Here is a 10194-nt window from a genome sequence, read left to right on the forward strand (position 1 = left end):
CTAGCGGTCGCAGAGAGACAGCGGTAATCGTATTTTTTAGCCCAAGCTCAAACTAAGAAACGTGCAAAATTTCACCCTCCGACTTTATCTTCGTATGGCAAAAGTGGCCGGAAGTTTCGACCCTCCGACCACAGCCCCCCTTTAACGTTGTCCGATTGGGTTGAAATTTACTCTTAAAAACGAAGCTTAAAAACGAAGACCGTTGATTTGTAAAAAGAAACATTTATAAAGCACCAGAAAATATTAACATGAAAAGGGCGGGATTGAGGCGAGGATCGGCCGAATATAAAAAAATATGTACACAAGGTGAGGCGTAACAAAAGTACCGAGTATGATAAAACTGTGCTCAGCAAGACGGAACACAGTTCTGCCATCCTTGGCACAGATTTACACAAAAAGGTGGAAAGTTGGCGGTTCTCGAAATGAGAGTGAAATCATAGTTTGGGGTCACAAGACATTTATGTTGTCAGGACAAAATTAATAAAATAGCGCAAATGCGAATATTTTAGCCTATATTTATTTTAGTTCTTGATTCAACTATTTGGTACGTACTAATAAGTTAATTTATTATGCTAAATCTCACTTGTAAGGACACGTTTATGTAACATGTATTCCCGAGATTAACAAATCCAGCTGGAATTCTTGTTCTGGCAACAGGCTCCCACGGTCGAAAAAATGACACCATTTTCTTGAACACAAAATAAACTCAATCTTTAAGAAAGAAATCACACCTTTGCGCTTTTGTTTTTAATTGAATATTCCTAAGTTTATGGGATAGCATTTTATACATTTGATACAAGTGTGGAAGACCAATCAGAAAGAAGTTAAGAGGGGTTGGGCCCGTCGGCAATTTCTCTAGAAAACATCTACCAATTCTAGCACCGTTTTTTGGAGCGCTCATGCTCCAGAGTTATATTTAGCCACTATCATCACTTTAGGTTCTGGTACTATAATATTCTTTCGAAGACTTTTATTCCAATTCTTCAAATGTTTTTTTAACTGTAGAAAAAACACCCTAAGCCTTGTCTATTTTAATTTTAACATCTTACCTCCAATATGTAAATATAGAATTAATGAATATTGCGCTTAATTTTCTATTAACCAAACTCATTAACATTTATCTAGGCTTAGGCCTTTTGATATATTTGAGAGTTATTTTTTTTTTTCAATAAATAAAAATACAAATCATTCACAGCTAATGGAAACAAACGAAGTTCATAAAACAATAACTTCTAACGATTAACGTATATTTAATAAAAAATACAAGTAAATGCATTCAACTTTCAGCCAATATTGTATTATAATATTTATAGTGTTGACGGCGTGAAAGGGGCGGTAAAATGCAATTCCCCTCCCTTTTTACCTTAGAAAAAATCTTAATCTACCACTGCTCTTTACTGACAGTTTGTTACCAATAAGTACACAATGAAAACACATTGCAAACGGCAAAGAAAGATGTTCAAATCAGACAAAAAAAAAGAAATTATCTCTCCACTGCGTAGTGGAGATTGACCCTTAATTACCCCTGAGCCTCAGCCGCCATACCCTTAGCCGTGGTAGTAGGACAAGTCTTAGTTGTTGCATAAGTACTCATTACAAAAATCAAAAAAGTTTAATCGTCACTCCTGAATTTTTTCAGAAATAAACTATTTTTAATTAATTTTTGTTTTAAAATGTCAGGCGAAAATATTGCGGGAAGGAGGTTCAGATACAGTCCCACTAATATAAGTAATAATATCTGTTCGTTTTAAATTTTAATGAAGCTCTTTACTTTCAGTTGAACAAACTTTTTCCTATTTAACCATAAGAAGGCCATGGGTGCCTGTATATTTGTTTAAAATAAGGAGTCACTTGAAGTTTTCTGCATATTACAAATTTTCTGCATATTATGAGCTAAGAATTGTTCTTGTAACGTATTCCCTTCTTAATATTCCTAATTTTATCCTTTTGCCCAAAAATTGCTGTCGGTTTCCAAAGTTATCTACGGAATAATTAGCCCCCAAATTCACCTTAATAGTGCCTGGAAGTGATGTTGAATACCAAAGTCGTAGATAGAAGGGGGAAAAAGGCCACCTTCCGCGTTCTAGAGGAGGGGGAGAATTGCCCATTAAAATTTTTTTTACTGAATATACAAAAAGGATTTTTCAATAAAACTGTCGCACAAACATTTTCTTTTCAAATACAGCGGGGCAAATAATCAACGGGGGATGGGGGGGGCTGCCCTTTCTCCATCCTACGCATCGAGCCCTAGGTTTTATATAATCGAAAATTAACTAATTTTGACATCTTTTACCATTTTTGCCGTTAACATATTTCTAACTGGCAACTATTCATAATCAACCAGTTTGGGATAACAAACTGTAAGTAAGTTTCAGCCCGGCTCAATACTCTACAAAATTGGAATTTTGATACTAATAGATATATCAAAAGAATCGGCTTATTATGCTGATTTCAAATTTATAAGTTTCATTGAGTTTAGTCTTACCCATTAAAGACTACGAGCCTGAAAAATTTTCAAGATTTTCGAAAAAGGGGGAAACAACCCCTAAAAGTAATAGAATCTTAATTAAAATAATACAATCAGACATAGCGTATCAGAAAACCCCTACAGTAGAGGTTTCAAGCTCCTTTCTGCAAAAATGCGGAATTTTGTATTTTTTGCCAGAAGAAAGATCACATATGCATGTTTATTCGTTTTTTGATTGTTTATTTTTTCCCCAGGGGTGATCATATTGACCCAGTGGTCCTAGAATATCGTGAGAGGGCTAATTCGAACGCAAATTAAAAGTTCTAGTGCACTTGTTAAGTGACCAAAAAAATTGGAGGGTAACTAGGCCCCTCTCCCACCCCCTTTTTTCGCAAAATCGTCTGAACAAAATTTTGAGATAGTCATTTCGTTCATCTTAATTAAAAGACCCACTAACTATACCTTTGGATATCACCTGAACCACCCCCCCCCCTCTCCAACTTATCCAGGTAAAATATATTTAATTTATAAAAGTTCACATTTTTTTACAAGGATAAGCACTAAAAATTTAAACTACCATAAATGATGCCTTAGAGGGGGGGGGGACGTGGTTAACATTAAAAAAACACTCACATTTACGAGCACGTTTTAATTAGTTAACAGTTATTTAATAAAGACTCCAGAAGAACTATGTTCGTTTAGTTTGAACAATAAGAGTCTTTTTTTAAAAGTAATAAAACACTGAAGAGCAAATAGGGATGTGTTGACGAAGAGCGATCTCCGTCATATGAGAATTAATTTCTGTTAGTTTTAAGTTTTAATGTTGCTCCATAATTTCAGCTGGAAAAACTTTTTTGTTTATTTTATGATCTTTTTTTAAATATTGCCAGGAAATCTAGACAAAAACTGCTTTTAACACAAAGTATAGAAAAATAGCTACTTTCACAGAAATTATTCAATTTGTACTCCTTTAATTAAAAAGAGTTCAAATAGTACTTTGGTACAGCCCCTGGGCAACCCTGTCAGTTATGCACCTCATCACAAAAACATAAAAAGCAGGCTTCTCAAATTAAATATTTTTCGCTATAATGTAATTTCGACAGAAATAAACATGTACCAAGGTCTGCCACGCCCACCGTATAAACATTCTGTCACCCTGGCTGCAGTGGCAGCTGCAACCTAGTAGAGAACAAACCACAGCCCAGAGTAATCAAAAACTGAAAAACGTGTTTTCAAAAAAACGGTCTGATGAGAAAAATTGAAATTTAATACTGGATCAGGAATGATAACTATTGTTTCTGTTAATCTCAGAAGTTAAAGCTTAGTATAAAAAGAAATGTATAGTTATTTTTAAAAAGAGCCTGAAACCCCTTGAAGATGGCGTGAAATCCAAATAAAAAGTGCATCATTGGAATCAACTTGGCCAAAAACCTTTTGTTGGATAATTACAGTCCCCCACCTTGAACACCAAGGAAAATTACTTTTTTGCATTGGTAGCACTGATCTGTCTCACTTTTTTTCCCAGGGCTAGCGGTTTACCAGAACATCATAGAGAGATTCTTAATGGCTCATTTGAAAGATGTTTCTCACATTTACGTGCTTTTTATAAATTCTACTGTTTGCAAGTGCTATATGGCACAAAAGTGGCACATTTTGTACCATTGCTCCCGGGGGGGAGGCTAGCGGGGTACAAAAACATCGTATGCAGAAGTTTAATAGCTCAAAGTAGATCTCTGTCTCAGCTTTAAGTTTTATTTCTGAATTCCACCACCTGCAACTGCCAAATGACACTATAAATGGCACTATTGATGCCATGTCTTAAGTGAAAAAGCTAGGGGCTAGTGGTCTGCCAGAACTTGTTAGAAAGATGTTTAATGGTTGATTCGAAAGCTCTTGCTCATATCTACATGATTTTAATCAGTTTTGCCATCCGTAAGTGCCAAATAGCACAAAAAATGGCACCTTTTGTGCCACTTCTTAAGTTGAAAAGCTTTGAAGTATAAAACGGCACCATTGTAATATTTATGATCCAAAACCCTTAATTGGAGATTTACAAGGGACCCTTACCGTGTACTCCCCCTCCCAGCCCCCTTAGTAAGTCTCATTAGTCCGTTGGAAGAATTCACTATGAACCCTTTAAAATTTAGAAATGGTAACTATTATTTTAAAAGTTACTCATTTTAAAGTTATTACTCATATCTACGAGCTTTCATCAATTCTACCATCGGTAAGTGCTATATAGCACTAAAAACCGGACTTTTTGTGTGTTGAACAGCTTTGAAGTATAAAACGGTACCATTGTAATAATTATGGTCCAAAACCCATAATTGGAGATCCACAAGTTACCCTCACCGTATACTCCCCCTCCCAGCATATAACCATGAACAAAAGAGTCCATAATGTTTTCACAAATTTTTTTTTTCGTCTGCAACAGAAAATATATAAAATTAGAAAAAAAAATTTAAACTGAAAAACTAAAAGGAAAAAATAACTCTGAGATCAAATGCAGACAATTTTTGATCTCTTACATTGTCACAAAACCACAGTTGTAACTTACAACCAGGGGCTCCTGCTCCAGCATTTTTACTGAAGAGGGGCACGAAGGGTCCCTATTCGAATAGACTCCAAATATTTATGAAGGGAACTGCTCCTATCCGCCCCCAAATAATGCCCTTGCTTGCAACAAAAGCAAAGATTTGTACATCCAGTGACTCATAAAACACAAGGGCCGTTTAAAATGAGTAGGAGGCTTTTTAAAAATTGCGATAAACTTTAGCGCAAAGAGCAACGTATGGAGGAAGGAGACAACCCATTCACATACAGAATAATTTCTGTTTGTATCGAGTTTTAACGTTGCGCTTTATTTTCAGTTGAAAAATTGGTTTATTTAATTGTTTTATTTATTCTTTTATTATAAAAAAAAAAAAATTTTATTAAATGAGAAAGTCAGAAAGCTGTAACAATGGGGCACTGTATATGGCATAAAAAGCCAAAGCAAGGCCAATGCCCGCTTTTTGTAATACAAGCATTTTGAATTATTTAGAAAAAAAACCCTAGTTGGGGAGTAAATTGAATTCAAGACTCTTAAACACGATAAAACATATGGACTATGAATCAGCAATAAATGGGCTTTCAAATGAGCTACTAGACAAGCAGACATGGTTTAATCCCTCAAAAAGTATCCTGAAAATCGCCTTGGTTCTAAACTAATTGAGTTTGGGCTCCGAATTTTGACGAGTGACATCTCGTTTGAAGTGTTTCATCTGTCTGATGAGAGCACTCCCAGTTTTGACATGAAAAGAAACCTCTTTCTAATTCTTTGGCCAGTTTACACATGAAATTTTATTACTTGGGCATTAAAAAAACAGGTTTTGTTACATAAAAAAAAGTCACAAAGTCCTGTAACAATGGGGCACATATTGCATTTTATAGTAAATCTTTAGGACATTGTTTTCACTTAATAAAAACACTGTATGTTGCATAATAACCACAAGCGAGGCCAAAGTCCACATGTATCTGATACAAACATTTTAATTTGTCAGTACCCAACATAGATTCATAATTTAAAATAAATACCAGGTTTAGTATGAAACAGCTTGATAATCTTCTTTGAAAAACGAATTGGCGATAGTAGTAATTTTTACAGAAAAAAGCAAATACACGAACTTTTCCCAACGTATTTTAGAAGAATGAATAGCCTTCATTCACAAAAGAGGGAAGGAGGTAGTCTGCATGTTTTTTTTTGATAAATCACTTTTATATTGCTAAACATTGACATTGTTTTTATGTATCTTTACTACTATTTCAACTAACAACTCACCGCAGTACCAAGCTGCAGGAGGCCAACACGGTTACGCCCCCTCCTCCTCCATCTCAATCTATCCGGAGCCTCTCTTTTTAAACACACCCACGAGGTTCCCATGTCCTTGAAATACTTTCTTTATGACGTCCTCCCATCCTAGACCAGGACAACCTGCTTTCTGTTTAGCCTTAGACAGTTGACCGAAAAGAATGATCTTCCGCATTCTGTCATCCTTCATCCGCAAAACGTGCCCTAGTCACCTCAACCTTTCTTTCATTATAGCCCTAGAGGGCGGTACTGAACCATATTTTTCGTATGGCCTATTCTTTGAAAAACGATCAGTCAGCTGGGTACACAGAACAACCTTTAACTAATTTCTTTAATGTATTTCTTTTATGATTATGTATCTTTGGCATATAATTAAATTTAAAAAAAAGTTTTTTCACCTGATAGTAAGAAGCAACATCAAAATTTAAAACGAACAGAAATCATTACTTACATGAGGGGGATTCCTCCTGTCTCAATACCTCTTTCTTTACGCTAAATTTTGACTTTTCTAGAATATTTTAAAAGGATTATTATTCCAATTAAATGGCCCTTGTGTTTTTTTTTTTTTTTTAAAGAAATAAAGAAAAAAGGCAAACTTCAATTTAAACCGTGAGGCATGGTAGTGAGCGGCACCCCCCCTCCCTCATATACGTAATAATTTCTGTTCGTTTCAAGTTTTGATGTTCCTCCTTACTTTCAGCTGAAAAAAATAATTTTTTATTTGATTTCTGATTGTTAAGAAATAATAGCGGGAAATCCGGCTCCCCCTCCATGGACAGTTCTTCTCATGTAAATTAGTCCCCCCTCCACCAAGAAAAATTCTTGCGCTCAATTTCCGATGAATTTTCTTTTGTAGCACACTTTCATATGAAAGAATATCTGTTTGTTTTTAAATAGTGCATAAAATCCCCTTCTTTGGGTAAAATTTTTTCCGCCAAGATCCCATCCCTGGTTTACCGCTTATCCTGGATCCAATTTAGCCCGTGGACACCTCCCCCCACCTAAAAGATACTCTAGGCAAGTCTTACCATGCGCAATGTCCCCTTCAAATATGTCTATCGAAAATAAAATAACAAAGCATCAAATTACACCCCTAACAGACATTTAGTAGCGCAATTTCATCTTGTCACCAAGTCTTTTTTAGACCCATGAAATAACACTTTTCGAACTATTAAGGAAATTAATAGTCCCCATTCGCATGTTTACAGGAGTCAAAAAAGAAAAAGCGAAAGGAACTCGCGAACTTACAAAATCCCATGCGATCTGGTGTTTATTTTATAATATGTCTATGTGACCCAACCCTGAATGAAATATTTTGAATATTTTTAACATCTAAAGTTGATCTTTCCTGTAACATGATACGTGTCTGTGAAATACTTTTGCCGACAGAAGTCAAATCTCCCTTCCTGTAAATTGATATTGTCTATCTTTGTTTGGGTTCTTGGGCGCTGGGCAACTGGTTTTATTAAATAAAAAGTCACAAAGTCTTTTAACAGTGGGGCACCTAGCCTATTACATTTTATGGTAAATACTTTGAAAAATATGGTAAATACTTAATAAAAATATTGTATATGGCATAATAAGCCCGAGCGGGGTCAAGCAAGGCCAAAGCCCGAATGTATGTAATACAAGCATTTTAATTTGTCAGGAGCCAAAATTGAATGACATATCTCGAATATTTGTAACACGCAAATTGCCTCTTTGTGAAATGCATTTACCGACAGAAGTCAAATCTCCCCTCCTGTAATTGATAATTATCTCTCTTTGTCATATTCGCCTTGCCGACATAAATTGAATATATCTTTGTGACTAGTAGAATTCTTTTGTGTTTACCCGCACCATCTGTGATTTGCTAACTTTATATATGATACTTTTTTAAATCTCTATTTAAAGAAGAAATGGACTATAAATTTGCTGTGCTAAAGGTAATGGTAGTATATATTTTTACCAACGATACTTTAAAGCCCAGCGCCCACTAGCGCCCAAAGAACCCAAATTCATTAATACTTTAGCGCCCAGCGCCGAGAACCCACAGCTCCCAACTTGAAAAATATATACTACCATTACCTTTAGCACAGCAAATTTAAAGTTTTCCCACAAAATTGTGGGAAAACTATAAATATAGTTTTTCCCACAATTTGTGGGAAAAGTTTTCCCACAAATACCCCATTCCTAGTATAAAGTTGATCCCGGAGAAAATTTACCCAAGAAAATTTCTCCTATGGACCCCCCCCCCCCCAACGGAAAGATACTCTAGACAATTCCAACCTGGTGAAAATTCCCCTTAAAATCTCTACCCCTAAGATAATATCAGAAAGAAGCATCTTATAAAAATAACATACCTGTGGAAGCGTAAATCCAGCTTGTCACCAAGTCTTTTCTTGCAACATAAAATAACAATTCCCAAAATCTCAATGAAATCAAATGTCAAAATTAACGCGTTTACTGGAGGCAAAGAAGAAAAAGCGCAAGGAACTCGCGAACTTGCAAAATCCCATGCGATCTGGTATTTATTTAATAATTTGTCTATGTGACCCAACCCTGAATGAAATATTTTGAATATTTTTAACACCCAAAGTTTATCTTTCCTGTAGCATGATACGTCTCTGTGAAATTCTTTTGCCGACAGAAGTCAAATACCCCCTCCTGTAAATTGATATGGTCTATCTTGGTGTTGGTTCTCGGGCGCTGGGCAACTGGTTTTGTTAAATAAAAAAGTCACAAAGTCTTTTAACAATCAGGAACCTATTACATTTTATGGCAAGTACTTTGAAAATTGTTTATCACTTAGTAAAAAAATTGTATATGGCATAATAAGCCCAAGCGGGGTCAAGCGAGGCCAAAGCCCGAATGTATGTAATACATGCATTTTAATTTGTCAGGAGCCAACATTGAATGACATATCTCGAATATTTGTAACACGCAAATTGCCTCTTTGTGAAATGCGTTTACCGACAGAAGTCAAATCTCCCCTAGGCTAAAATATCATACCCTCTGTTTCTCCTGTAAACAATTGCAGGGAGATTCAGCATTTACATTCTTGCAGGGTAGGAAAGCTCCCACATGCCAGATATCACTCTAGATACATTCCAACTTCAAGCTTGGGATGCACAAGTCCCTCAATAAAAGACTGATGACTTTATGGGAGCAAGTAGAAAGAGTATGCTTAATCAGTCCCATAGTTGAACTAGCACCAGCAGCAGACCTCTTAGCATGACTTCTTAATTTTAGATCATTGTCAATAGTGACACCAAGATCTTGCTCATTATTTACTGAGGAGAGTGGGTGGCCTAAGAAAAAATAAGGGTAACAAGGTTTCATTTTGCCCGATTAAATGATATAGCACTTTAGGATTACCATAGATTAGGAGCTACCATAGGTAGCTGCCCCCCCTATAATTGATGGCTGTTTGAAAGTCTTTTTCCATTTACTGGGGTTACCAATGTCAACTCCATAAGTTTACAACAGATAATTACAGAGGAAAACAGCATCACCAATGGGGGGGGGGATTCCAAAGGCAACAATATTCAAACGTCTTTCAAAAAGCTGAAAGATATAAATGATATGGTGTAAATATTTTGTTGGTATCATTTTTCAAAAATGTTGTTTTTGGTGTTTTCATAGTACAAAATTGAAAAATCAAAGTGGAAGAAATTGCCTCCAACGTTTCTCTGGATTAATTCTTGAATGTTCACTTTACCTAACCCAAGTTCTTGTCAAGACAGCCAAGCAGAGTATTCTACCGCCATGCATAGGAAAGATGCTAGAGATATGGGTTTTTACAAGTTCTAGGATGTCCTCTCCCTCTGGGATGATATCATTTACAAGAGGACTATTCTATTGCACTTTGTCACTATAAAATGGGATTGTCAATAAG

The 10194-nt window shown here is 35.7% G+C and overlaps 1 protein-coding gene across 1 annotated transcript in view; it reads right to left on the minus strand.

Annotated features, from left to right (window-relative positions):
* The window catches only part of LOC148945772 (uncharacterized), a 128315-nt gene that overhangs the window by 55633 nt on the left and 62488 nt on the right, over positions 1-10194 (minus strand). The gene's annotated exons all lie outside the window — the stretch shown is intronic.

Source organism: Artemia sp. Qi Xiang Cuo, chromosome 12 (genome assembly GCF_049724085.1).
Source record: "Artemia sp. Qi Xiang Cuo chromosome 12, ASM4972408v1, whole genome shotgun sequence".
Lineage (NCBI taxonomy): Eukaryota > Metazoa > Arthropoda > Branchiopoda > Anostraca > Artemiidae > Artemia > Artemia sp. Qi Xiang Cuo.